This window comes from Neodiprion virginianus, chromosome 3, assembly GCF_021901495.1.
Source record: "Neodiprion virginianus isolate iyNeoVirg1 chromosome 3, iyNeoVirg1.1, whole genome shotgun sequence".
Lineage (NCBI taxonomy): Eukaryota > Metazoa > Arthropoda > Insecta > Hymenoptera > Diprionidae > Neodiprion > Neodiprion virginianus.
The window spans coordinates 20,564,682-20,577,108 of record NC_060879.1 but is presented as its reverse complement, the minus strand read 5'-3'; the positions used below and the strand labels follow the sequence as shown (position 1 = coordinate 20,577,108).

At 40.0% G+C, this 12,427-nt stretch overlaps 1 long non-coding RNA gene across 1 annotated transcript; it reads left to right on the top strand.

The window, feature by feature from the left end:
* Positions 1–134: 134 nt before the first annotated feature.
* LOC124300151 (uncharacterized) lies at positions 135–911 on the top strand. Its single transcript, XR_006907160.1, has 3 exons — positions 135–173; positions 437–590; positions 831–911. It is a non-coding gene; the product is annotated as an uncharacterized LOC124300151 (long non-coding RNA).
* The last annotated feature ends 11,516 nt before the right edge of the window (positions 912–12,427 follow it).

Sequence of the window (12,427 nt, the reverse complement as noted above, 5' to 3'; positions counted from 1 at the left end):
TACTTAAAATATTTATTAATATTCGAGGTGGTTAGCGATGGTCGTTGGAGGTGGTCGGAGGTGCTTAGGGGTGGTTGCGGGTGATCGAGGTGGACGAGAAGGAGGACCAGGAGGAGGAGGACGAGGAGGACGAGGAGAACAAGGTGGACGAGGAGGACAAGGATTTGTACTCGGTGAGTATAACATTTTCACAATATTTAATGGCAATTGTAATTATATTATATATAAAATTTTTTGAACTTGTGATATTTACAACAAATTGTTTCTATTCATTTTTCGCAAAGCGCAAATTCAGTAGCTTTCAACGCGCTAATAAAATTTCGATGATTTTTTATAATTTTCTTATAATCTTCTTCGTCAAATCTGTCGATAAAAAAATTATATTAATCCTTACACAATATTTTTGATGTGTTCTAATACTGAAAATATTTATTAGTTTCGAGGTGGTTAGCGATGGTCGTTGGAGGTGGTTTGCGGTGGTCAGAGGTGTATAGGGGTGGTTGCGGGTGATCTAGGGGGACGAGGAGGAGGCCAAGGGGGAGGAGGACGAGGAGAATAAGGTGGAAGAGGAAGACGAGGATTTCTGCAAAGTGAGTATAACATTTTTATAATATTTAATGGAAATTGTAATTATATTTCATCTAAAATGTTTTAAACTTGTCGTGATTACAATAAATTATTTATATTCATTTTTCGCGTGAGTAAAAATTTAGTAGCTATAAATGCGCTGATTAAATTTACTATATAATTAATTAATTAATATATTACATTAATCCTTACACAATATTTTTGATGTGTTCTTATACTGAAAATATTTATTACTATTTCAGGTATAACCCGAGGTGGTTGTCGGTGGTTCTTGGAGTTGGTCAGAGGTGGACGAGGAGGAGGACGAGGAAGACGAGGAGAACAAGGTGGACGGGGAGGACGAGGATTTGTGCTCGGTGAGTTTAACATTTTTATAATATTTAATGGCAACTGTAATTATATTGAATCAAAAATTTTTTGAACTTGTCATGTGTACAATAAATTATTTCAATTCAATTTTCGGGCGAGCACAAATTCAGTAGCTATAAATGTGCTAATAAAATTTATTATATAATTGATTAATTAATAGTAATAAGTAGAAACGGGAGTAGAAGTAGGTGTAGGAGTAGGATCAGGAGTAGGATCAAGAGTAGGAGTAGGAGTAGGAGTAGGAGAAACCTGCCCTACCCTACCCTCCCCTTCCGGCCCCTACCCTCCTCCAGTACTCCTACTCCTACTCCTACTCCTACTTCTACTACGATCTTACTCCAACTCCTGATCCTACTCCTATTCTTACTCTCACTCTTGAACCTACTCCTGATCCTACTTCTATTCCTACTCCTACTCCTAATTCTGAATATGAATGTTATGGGATATATAGACTGCGTGTCGAATTGTATCCCATATCGAAACGAACAATTCTTTTATTGTCATATTATACCCGATTATAGTAGATAATCTAGTATGTTTCCTAGAAAATTATAAAATTTATAGTTTGCATCACGTATTATTCATAGATAAATCAAATATATCAGTGTCGTACATTGACCGCATATACATTTATACTTTTTGGTCTCTGCATGATTATTACATGTGATCTATTTTTATTCATGATCTATGTATACATTCTTCTCTCGAGTACGTCGACTTTACTTAAATCACTGTTTTGCTACGAATTTTGAAAGATATTTATTCTAATTATTGATTTCTTGTATCGCCGACAAGTCGGCAAGTACACTCAAGCGAAGTACTGGCTTGAAATTGCCATTGCGAAGACTGTGTTACTCAGTAGGTGAGTGCAGCCAGCATCATCTTGAAATCTGGAACTATCTGATGTTCTGCGATTAGTTCTCAACTCTACCGTTGGTATATCTCACGGGGCAATTTTAGGGTGTCACATCTGAGACCATGGGGGCAACTGTCTTTATATTCTTCGTCCAATGATAAGGCAAAACCCTTTGCATTTTTTGCGAAAATTTTCGCGATTTTGAAAAGTGCTGGAATAAATTCTTTCCTGCACTATTCCGACGTAATTCTGCGAGACAAATCGATTGGGCGCTGTCCCAATACGCTGCGATCGACGCATCAAAAGTTACAGCCAAAAAACAAAACCTGTGATTATATGAATCCTTACGTAATGTTTTTGATGTGTTCTTATACTGAAAATATTTATTGCTGTTCCAGGTACAACCCGAGGTGGTTATCGGTGGTTGTTCGAGGTGGTTGGCGATTGTTGGAGGTGGTCGGAGGTGGACGAGGAGGAGGACGAACGGAACTGAGTCTCAAAGCCCTGTTGACATAAAAGCAGCTATTCGATAGAAATTATAGTTTATAGTTTACACAGCCCATTGCATGATATTTCATTATAAATACGTATGTTTCAACGTATTTAGGAATAATTTACCAAATATACAGAGGTCATGTGCAAATAATATGTAAAATATAATAAATGAATTGATTCGACCGCAGCTTGATGTCTTCATTAGAGCTTTAACAATAAATTTAAGCTTTGTTACTTCTTTTATCTTATTATGGATAATCAAAAACATTTCCGAATATTCGTGCTGTGGAAGCATGGGGATTAAACCAAATGTAGCAAAAGATTAGAAACAGTGTATGTAGAGTACGGGTATTTTTATAATAATGCAAATAGAATAGAATACCACGCCTTGCGAATTAGCTTTCCAGACAGAGATGAATGTTGAATTTTAAGGACTGCATTATCGTTGTTGAATACTCTATACCTCATGGGAAAAGAAAATCTGTAACGATAAAATTGATGCACCGGATCATCGTCGACTTTAACTTTTGAAATGTCCTACCATTTTCGAACGCCTCCTACCTCCCCCTGCCACCTCCGACCATCAATGGCCACTTTCGACCACCCCCTATCACCTTCTGCCAGCGCCGACCACCTCCTACCATTTCCGAACACCTCCAACCATCCTATTAACCTATATTACTAGATTAGCTATGATATGAAAAGAGCAGAATTATTCATTTCGAAATGGGATTCTATTCGACGCGCGCTCGATGTATTCCATAACATCAGTATTCATAATTATTTCAACAACTTTTCATTTGCTCTCTCGATCTTGAATTTTCATAGGCATAGAATCGAAACGTTGTTTTAGCTGGTTGCAAGTGTTGTATCTACGTTGGGTAGGAAAGCAGAATTGTTTTTCGAAAGGTGTTCGTATGGAAAAAAAACAGAGTAGCTGTAATACATCACGGACGCGCTAATTTTGATCGAGATGAAACGGATGCTCCGTGTATGAGGCAGTATTTAACGCTGCGTAGTGATTTAGAGACCTAGAAAGGTGATAGGGAGAGAAAGAACGACGCTTCTTAACAGTTCGAGTGAAGAAGAAGAATATATCTTCAGTCAACGGCTGACCATCGAAGGGCCTGGCCGCTTGAGTCTGGAATCGGCAGGAGAGATGAAGTGTGTATTTCTTGTATGAAACGTGAAAACTAAAAGCATTATACATCATATCATATCATCATACATCGTACACCATACATCATACATCATACATCGTACATCATACATCATCATACATAGTATCAAAGTTCGAAACCATAGTTTGAATGTCGGACGTTCAGAAAGTGACGTCACCAATTCAAAATCAGCTAGCCGAATTCCTCAGTCGGGAAACAACCGCGCAGTAGAGCGGACGGATGAGAGTCGCGCTCCGCAAATTTCGAGTACCGGGTTCTCAACCTCCCGCATCCCGCGCTTCGGGTCCGCTACGTATTTCGAGTAACGGGTTCTCAACCTCCCGGATCCCGCGCTTCGGGTCCGCTACGCGGTGAAACTCGACTTCCAGGATAAGCGCTCCGTGGCTCCTCGTTCATGTTTACAATAAATTATTTCAATTCGTTTTTCGCGCAAGCCGAAATTCAGTAGCTGTCAGTCCGCTAATAAAATTTCTCGACTTCCAGGATAAGCGCTCCGTGGTTCCTGGTTCATGTTTACAATAAATTATTTCAATTCGTTTTTCGCGCAACCCCAAATTCGGTAGCTGTCGGTCCGCTAATAAAATTTCTCGACTTCCAGGATAAGCGCTCCGTGGTTCCTGGTTCATGTTTACAATAAATTATTTCAATTCGTTTTTCGCGCAAGCCGAAATTCAGTAGCTGTCAGTCCGCTAATAAAATTTCTCGACTTCCAGGATAAGCGCTCCGTGGTTCCTGGTTCATGTTTACAATAAATTATTTCAATTCGTTTTTCGCGCAATCCCAAATTCGGTAGCTGTCAGTCCGCTAATAAAATTTCTCGACTTCCAGGATAAGCGCTCCGTGGTTCCTGGTTCATGTTTACAATAAATTATTTCAATTCGTTTTTCGCGCAACCCCAAATTCGGTACCTGTCAGTCGGCTAATAAAATATCTCGACTTCCAGGATAAGCGCTCCGTGGTTCCTGGTTCATGTTTACAATAAATTATTTCAATTCGTTTTTCGCGCAAGCCGAAATTCAGTAGCTGTCAGTCCGCTAATAAAATTTCTCGACTTCCAGGATAAGCGCTCCGTGGTTCCTGGTTCATGTTTACAATAAATTATTTCAATTCGTTTTTCGCGCAACCCCAAATTCGGTACCTGTCAGTCCGCTAATAAAATTTCTCGACTTCCAGGATAAGCGCTCCGTGGTTCCTGGTTCATGTTTACAATAAATTATTTCAATTCGTTTTTCGCGCAACCCCAAATTCGGTACCTGTCAGTCCGCTAATAAAATTTCTCGACTTCCAGGATAAGCGCTCCGTGGTTCCTGGTTCATGTTTACAATAAATTATTTCAATTCGTTTTTCGCGCAACCCCAAATTCGGTAGCTGTCAGTCCGCTAATAAAATTTCTCGACTTCCAGGATAAGCGCTCCGTGGTTCCTGGTTCATGTTTACAATAAATTATTTCAATTCGTTTTTCGCGCAACCCCAAATTCGGTAGCTGTCAGTCCGCTAATAAAATTTCTCGACTTCCAGGATAAGCGCTCCGTGGTTCCTGGTTCATGTTTACAATAAATTATTTCAATTCGTTTTTCGCGCAACCCCAAATTCGGTACCTGTCGGTCCGCTAATAAAATTTCTCGACTTCCAGGATAAGCGCTCCGTGGTTCCTCGTTCATGTTTACAATAAATTATTTCAATTCGTTTTTCGCGCAAGCCCAAATTCAGTAGCTGTCGGTCCGCTAATAAAATTTCTATTACTTTACAATCTTCTCATAATCTTTTCGGTAAAATATATCGACAAAAAAATTATCCTAAACCTCACACAGTATTTTTGATTTTTTCTCATGCTGAGAATATTTATTACTATTCAAGGTATAACCTGAGGTGGTTGAAGGTGGTCGGAGGTGGACGAGGAAGAGGACGAGGAGGACGAGGATTTGTGCTGGGTGAGTAAAACACTTTTATAATATTTGATGGCAATTGTAATTATATTTTATCTGAAATATTACAAACTTGTCACGTTTACAATAAATTATTTCAATTCATTTTTCGTGCAAGCACATATTCAGTAGCTATGAATAATCTTATACAATTTATTATATTATTAATCAATTAATTAATATTCTTATAATATTTAATGACAATTGTAATTATATTTCGTCTGAAATATTACAAACTTGTCACGTTTACAATAAATTATTTCAATTCATTTTTCGTGCAAGCACATATTCAGTAGCTATGAATAATCTTATACAATTTATTATATTATTAATCAATTAATTAATATTCTTATAATATTTAATGACAATTGTAATTATATTTCGTCTGAAATATTACAAACTTGTCACGTTTACAATAAATTATTTCAATTCATTTTTCGTGCAAGCACATATTCAGTAGCTATGAATAATCTTGTATAATTTATTATATTATTAATTAATTGGTTAATTACATCAATCCTTACACAATATTTTTGATGTGTTCCTATACTAAAAATATTTATTACTGTTCCAGGTATTACCCGAGGTGGTCGGAGTTGGACGAGGAGGAGGACGAGCTGGACGAGGAGGAGGACCAGGTGGACGAGGAGGAGGCGGGGTGGGTCGTGGGAGAGGACCTCTCCTCTCCTCAGAGGAGGGGAGGGGCAGGGAAGGGGCGCGGCGGGCGGGTAGGGGGAAGGGAAGGGAAGGGAAGGGAAGGGAAGGGATGGGAAGGGAAGGGAAGGGGTGGGGAGGGGGAGGGGGTGGGAAAGGGAAGGGGGAGGGGGAGGGGAAGGGGAGGGAGGGAGGGAGGGAGGGAGGGAGGGAGGGAGGGAGGGAGGGAGGGAGGGAGGGAGGGAGGGAGGGAGGGAGGGCGGGCGGGGGGGGTGTACTGCTCTATTAACTCTAACGGGCTCGCATCGACATCCATCCTCCACTCTCTCCCCCCCGCCCGCCCTCCCTCCCTCCCTCCCTCCCTCCCTCCCCCTCCCCCTCCCCCTCCCCATCCCCCTCCCCCTCCCCTTCCCCTCCCCCTCTCCCTTCCCTTTCCCACCCCCTCCCCCTCCCCACCCCTTCCCTTCCCTTCCCATCCCTTCCCTTCCCTTCCCTTCCCTTCCCTTCCCCCTACCCGCCCGCCGCGCCCCTTCCCTGCCCCTCCCCTCCTCTGAGGAGAGGAGAGGTCCTCTCCCACGACCCACCCCGCCTCCTCCTCGTCCACCTGGTCCTCCTCCTCGTCCAGCTCGTCCTCCTCCTCGTCCAACTCCGACCACCTCGGGTAATACCTGGAACAGTAATAAATATTTTTAGTATAGGAACACATCAAAAATATTGTGTAAGGATTGATGTAATTAACCAATTAATTAATAATATAATAAATTATACAAGATTATTCATAGCTACTGAATATGTGCTTGCACGAAAAATGAATTGAAATAATTTATTGTAAACGTGACAAGTTTGTAATATTTCAGACGAAATATAATTACAATTGTCATTAAATATTATAAGAATATTAATTAATTGATTAATAATATAATAAATTGTATAAGATTATTCATAGCTACTGAATATGTGCTTGCACGAAAAATGAATTGAAATAATTTATTGTAAACGTGACAAGTTTGTAATATTTCAGACGAAATATAATTACAATTGTCATTAAATATTATAAGAATATTAATTAATTGATTAATAATATAATAAATTGTATAAGATTATTCATAGCTACTGAATATGTGCTTGCACGAAAAATGAATTGAAATAATTTATTGTAAACGTGACAAGTTTGTAATATTTCAGATAAAATATAATTACAATTGCCATCAAATATTATAAAAGTGTTTTACTCACCCAGCACAAATCCTCGTCCTCCTCGTCCTCTTCCTCGTCCACCTCCGACCACCTTCAACCACCTCAGGTTATACCTTGAATAGTAATAAATATTCTCAGCATGAGAAAAAATCAAAAATACTGTGTGAGGTTTAGGATAATTTTTTTGTCGATATATTTTACCGAAAAGATTATGAGAAGATTGTAAAGTAATAGAAATTTTATTAGCGGACCGACAGCTACTGAATTTGGGCTTGCGCGAAAAACGAATTGAAATAATTTATTGTAAACATGAACGAGGAGCCACGGAGCGCTTATCCTGGAAGTCGAGAAATTTTATTAGCGGACTGACAGCTACCGAATTTGGGATTGCGCGAAAAACGAATTGAAATAATTTATTGTAAACATGAACCAGGAACCACGGAGCGTTTATGCTGGAGGTCGAGATATTTTATTAGCGGACCGACAGCTACTGAATTTGGGCTTGCGCGAAAAACGAATTGAAATAATTTATTGTAAACATGAACCGGGAACCACGGAGCGCTTATCCTGGAAGTCGAGAAATTTTATTAGCGGACTGACAGCTAGCGAATTTGGGGTTGCGCGAAAAACGAATTGAAATAATTTATTGTAAATATGAACGAGGAGCCACGGAGCGCTTATCCTGGAAGTCGAGAAATTTTATTAGCGGACTGACAGCTACCGAATTTGGGGTTGCGCGAAAAACGAATTGAAATAATTTATTGTAAACATGAACCAGGAACAACGGAGCGCTTATCCTGGAAGTCGAGAAATTTTATTAGCGGACTGACAGCTACCGAATTTGGGGTTGCGCGAAAAACGAATTGAAATAATTTATTGTAAACATGAACCAGGAACCACGGAGCGCTTATCCTGGAAGTCGAGAAATTTTATTAGCGGACTGACAGGTACCGAATTTGGGGTTGCGCGAAAAACGAATTGAAATAATTTATTGTAAACATGAACCAGGAACCACGGAGCGCTTATCCTGGAAGTCGAGAAATTTTATTAGCGGACTGACAGGTACCGAATTTGGGGTTGCGCGAAAAACGAATTGAAATAATTTATTGTAAACATGAACCAGGAACCACGGAGCGCTTATCCTGGAAGTCGAGAAATTTTATTAGCGGACTGACAGCTACTGAATTTCGGCTTGCGCGAAAAACGAATTGAAATAATTTATTGTAAACATGAACCAGGAACCACGGAGCGCTTATCCTGGAAGTCGAGATATTTTATTAGCCGACTGACAGGTACCGAATTTGGGGTTGCGCGAAAAACGAATTGAAATAATTTATTGTAAACATGAACCAGGAACCACGGAGCGCTTATCCTGGAAGTCGAGAAATTTTATTAGCGGACTGACAGCTACCGAATTTGGGATTGCGCGAAAAACGAATTGAAATAATTTATTGTAAACATGAACCAGGAACCACGGAGCGCTTATCCTGGAAGTCGAGAAATTTTATTAGCGGACTGACAGCTACTGAATTTCGGCTTGCGCGAAAAACGAATTGAAATAATTTATTGTAAACATGAACCAGGAACCACGGAGCGCTTATCCTGGAAGTCGAGAAATTTTATTAGCGGACCGACAGCTACCGAATTTGGGGTTGCGCGAAAAACGAATTGAAATAATTTATTGTAAACATGAACCAGGAACCACGGAGCGCTTATCCTGGAAGTCGAGAAATTTTATTAGCGGACTGACAGCTACTGAATTTCGGCTTGCGCGAAAAACGAATTGAAATAATTTATTGTAAACATGAACGAGGAGCCACGGAGCGCTTATCCTGGAAGTCGAGTTTCACCGCGTAGCGGACCCGAAGCGCGGGATCCGGGAGGTTGAGAACCCGTTACTCGAAATACGTAGCGGACCCGAAGCGCGGGATGCGGGAGGTTGAGAACCCGGTACTCGAAATTTGCGGAGCGCGACTCTCATCCGTCCGCTCTACTGCGCGGTTGTTTCCCGACTGAGGAATTCGGCTAGCTGATTTTGAATTGGTGACGTCACTTTCTGAACGTCCGACATTCAAACTATGGTTTCGAACTTTGATACTATGTATGATGATGTATGATGTACGATGTATGATGTATGATGTATGGTGTACGATGTATGATGATATGATATGATGTATAATGCTTTTAGTTTTCACGTTTCATACAAGAAATACACACTTCATCTCTCCTGCCGATTCCAGACTCAAGCGGCCAGGCCCTTCGATGGTCAGCCGTTGACTGAAGATATATTCTTCTTCTTCACTCGAACTGTTAAGAAGCGTCGTTCTTTCTCTCCCTATCACCTTTCTAGGTCTCTAAATCACTACGCAGCGTTAAATACTGCCTCATACACGGAGCATCCGTTTCATCTCGATCAAAATTAGCGCGTCCGTGATGTATTACAGCTACTCTGTTTTTTTTCCATACGAACACCTTTCGAAAAACAATTCTGCTTTCCTACCCAACGTAGATACAACACTTGCAACCAGCTAAAACAACGTTTCGATTCTATGCCTATGAAAATTCAAGATCGAGAGAGCAAATGAAAAGTTGTTGAAATAATTATGAATACTGATGTTATGGAATACATCGAGCGCGCGTCGAATAGAATCCCATTTCGAAATGAATAATTCTGCTCTTTTCATATCATAGCTAATCTAGTAATATAGGTTAATAGGATGGTTGGAGGTGTTCGGAAATGGTAGGAGGTGGTCGGCGCTGGCAGAAGGTGATAGGGGGTGGTCGAAAGTGGCCATTGATGGTCGGAGGTGGCAGGGGGAGGTAGGAGGCGTTCGAAAATGGTAGGACATTTCAAAAGTTAAAGTCGACGATGATCCGGTGCATCAATTTTATCGTTACAGATTTTCTTTTCCCATGAGGTATAGAGTATTCAACAACGATAATGCAGTCCTTAAAATTCAACATTCATCTCTGTCTGGAAAGCTAATTCGCAAGGCGTGGTATTCTATTCTATTTGCATTATTATAAAAATACCCGTACTCTACATACACTGTTTCTAATCTTTTGCTACATTTGGTTTAATCCCCATGCTTCCACAGCACGAATATTCGGAAATGTTTTTGATTATCCATAATAAGATAAAAGAAGTAACAAAGCTTAAATTTATTGTTAAAGCTCTAATGAAGACATCAAGCTGCGGTCGAATCAATTCATTTATTATATTTTACATATTATTTGCACATGACCTCTGTATATTTGGTAAATTATTCCTAAATACGTTGAAACATACGTATTTATAATGAAATATCATGCAATGGGCTGTGTAAACTATAAACTATAATTTCTATCGAATAGCTGCTTTTATGTCAACAGGGCTTTGAGACTCAGTTCCGTTCGTCCTCCTCCTCGTCCACCTCCGACCACCTCCAACAATCGCCAACCACCTCGAACAACCACCGATAACCACCTCGGGTTGTACCTGGAACAGCAATAAATATTTTCAGTATAAGAACACATCAAAAACATTACGTAAGGATTCATATAATCACAGGTTTTGTTTTTTGGCTGTAACTTTTGATGCGTCGATCGCAGCGTATTGGGACAGCGCCCAATCGATTTGTCTCGCAGAATTACGTCGGAATAGTGCAGGAAAGAATTTATTCCAGCACTTTTCAAAATCGCGAAAATTTTCGCAAAAAATGCAAAGGGTTTTGCCTTATCATTGGACGAAGAATATAAAGACAGTTGCCCCCATGGTCTCAGATGTGACACCCTAAAATTGCCCCGTGAGATATACCAACGGTAGAGTTGAGAACTAATCGCAGAACATCAGATAGTTCCAGATTTCAAGATGATGCTGGCTGCACTCACCTACTGAGTAACACAGTCTTCGCAATGGCAATTTCAAGCCAGTACTTCGCTTGAGTGTACTTGCCGACTTGTCGGCGATACAAGAAATCAATAATTAGAATAAATATCTTTCAAAATTCGTAGCAAAACAGTGATTTAAGTAAAGTCGACGTACTCGAGAGAAGAATGTATACATAGATCATGAATAAAAATAGATCACATGTAATAATCATGCAGAGACCAAAAAGTATAAATGTATATGCGGTCAATGTACGACACTGATATATTTGATTTATCTATGAATAATACGTGATGCAAACTATAAATTTTATAATTTTCTAGGAAACATACTAGATTATCTACTATAATCGGGTATAATATGACAATAAAAGAATTGTTCGTTTCGATATGGGATACAATTCGACACGCAGTCTATATATCCCATAACATTCATATTCAGAATTAGGAGTAGGAGTAGGAATAGAAGTAGGATCAGGAGTAGGTTCAAGAGTGAGAGTAAGAATAGGAGTAGGATCAGGAGTTGGAGTAAGATCGTAGTAGAAGTAGGAGTAAGATTGAAGTAGAAGTAGGAGCAGGAGTAGGAGTAGAAGTATGGGAGGACGGTAAGGGCGGGAAGGGTAGGGTAGGGTGGGGTAGGGTGGGGGGTAGGTTAGGGTAAGCGGACCAATTGGGTTGGGTTGGGTTGGGTTGGCAACTCCAACTCCTAACACTCCTACTCCTACTTCTTATCCTACTTCTCCTCCTACTCCCACTCCTGATCCCATTTCTGATCCTACTTCCACTCCTCCTTCCGATCCTACTCCTATTCCTACCCCTGATCCTACTTCATCAAATATCATAAAAATCCTAAACTCACCGAGCATCAATCCTCGTCCAGCTCGACCACCTCCAACCACTGCCAACCACCTCCAACGACCACCGCTTATCACCTCGGGTTATACCTGGAATATCAATAAATATCAATATTGAAAATCAGAACACATCGAAAATATCGTGTAAGGATTAATATAATTTTATCATTGACACATTCTACTAAGAAGATTATGAGGAAATTATAAGAAATTATAGAAATTTTATCAGGGCATTGACAACTACTGAATTTGGGCTCGAAAATTGAATTGAAATAATTTATTGTGAACATGACAAGTTCAAAAAATCCTAGATAAAATATAATTACGATTGCCATTAAATATTAAAAAAATGTTTCATTTCCCGTGCACAAATCCTCGTCCTCCCCGTCCACCTTGTTCTCCTCGTCTTCCTCGTCCTCCTCCTCGTCCACCTCCGACCAC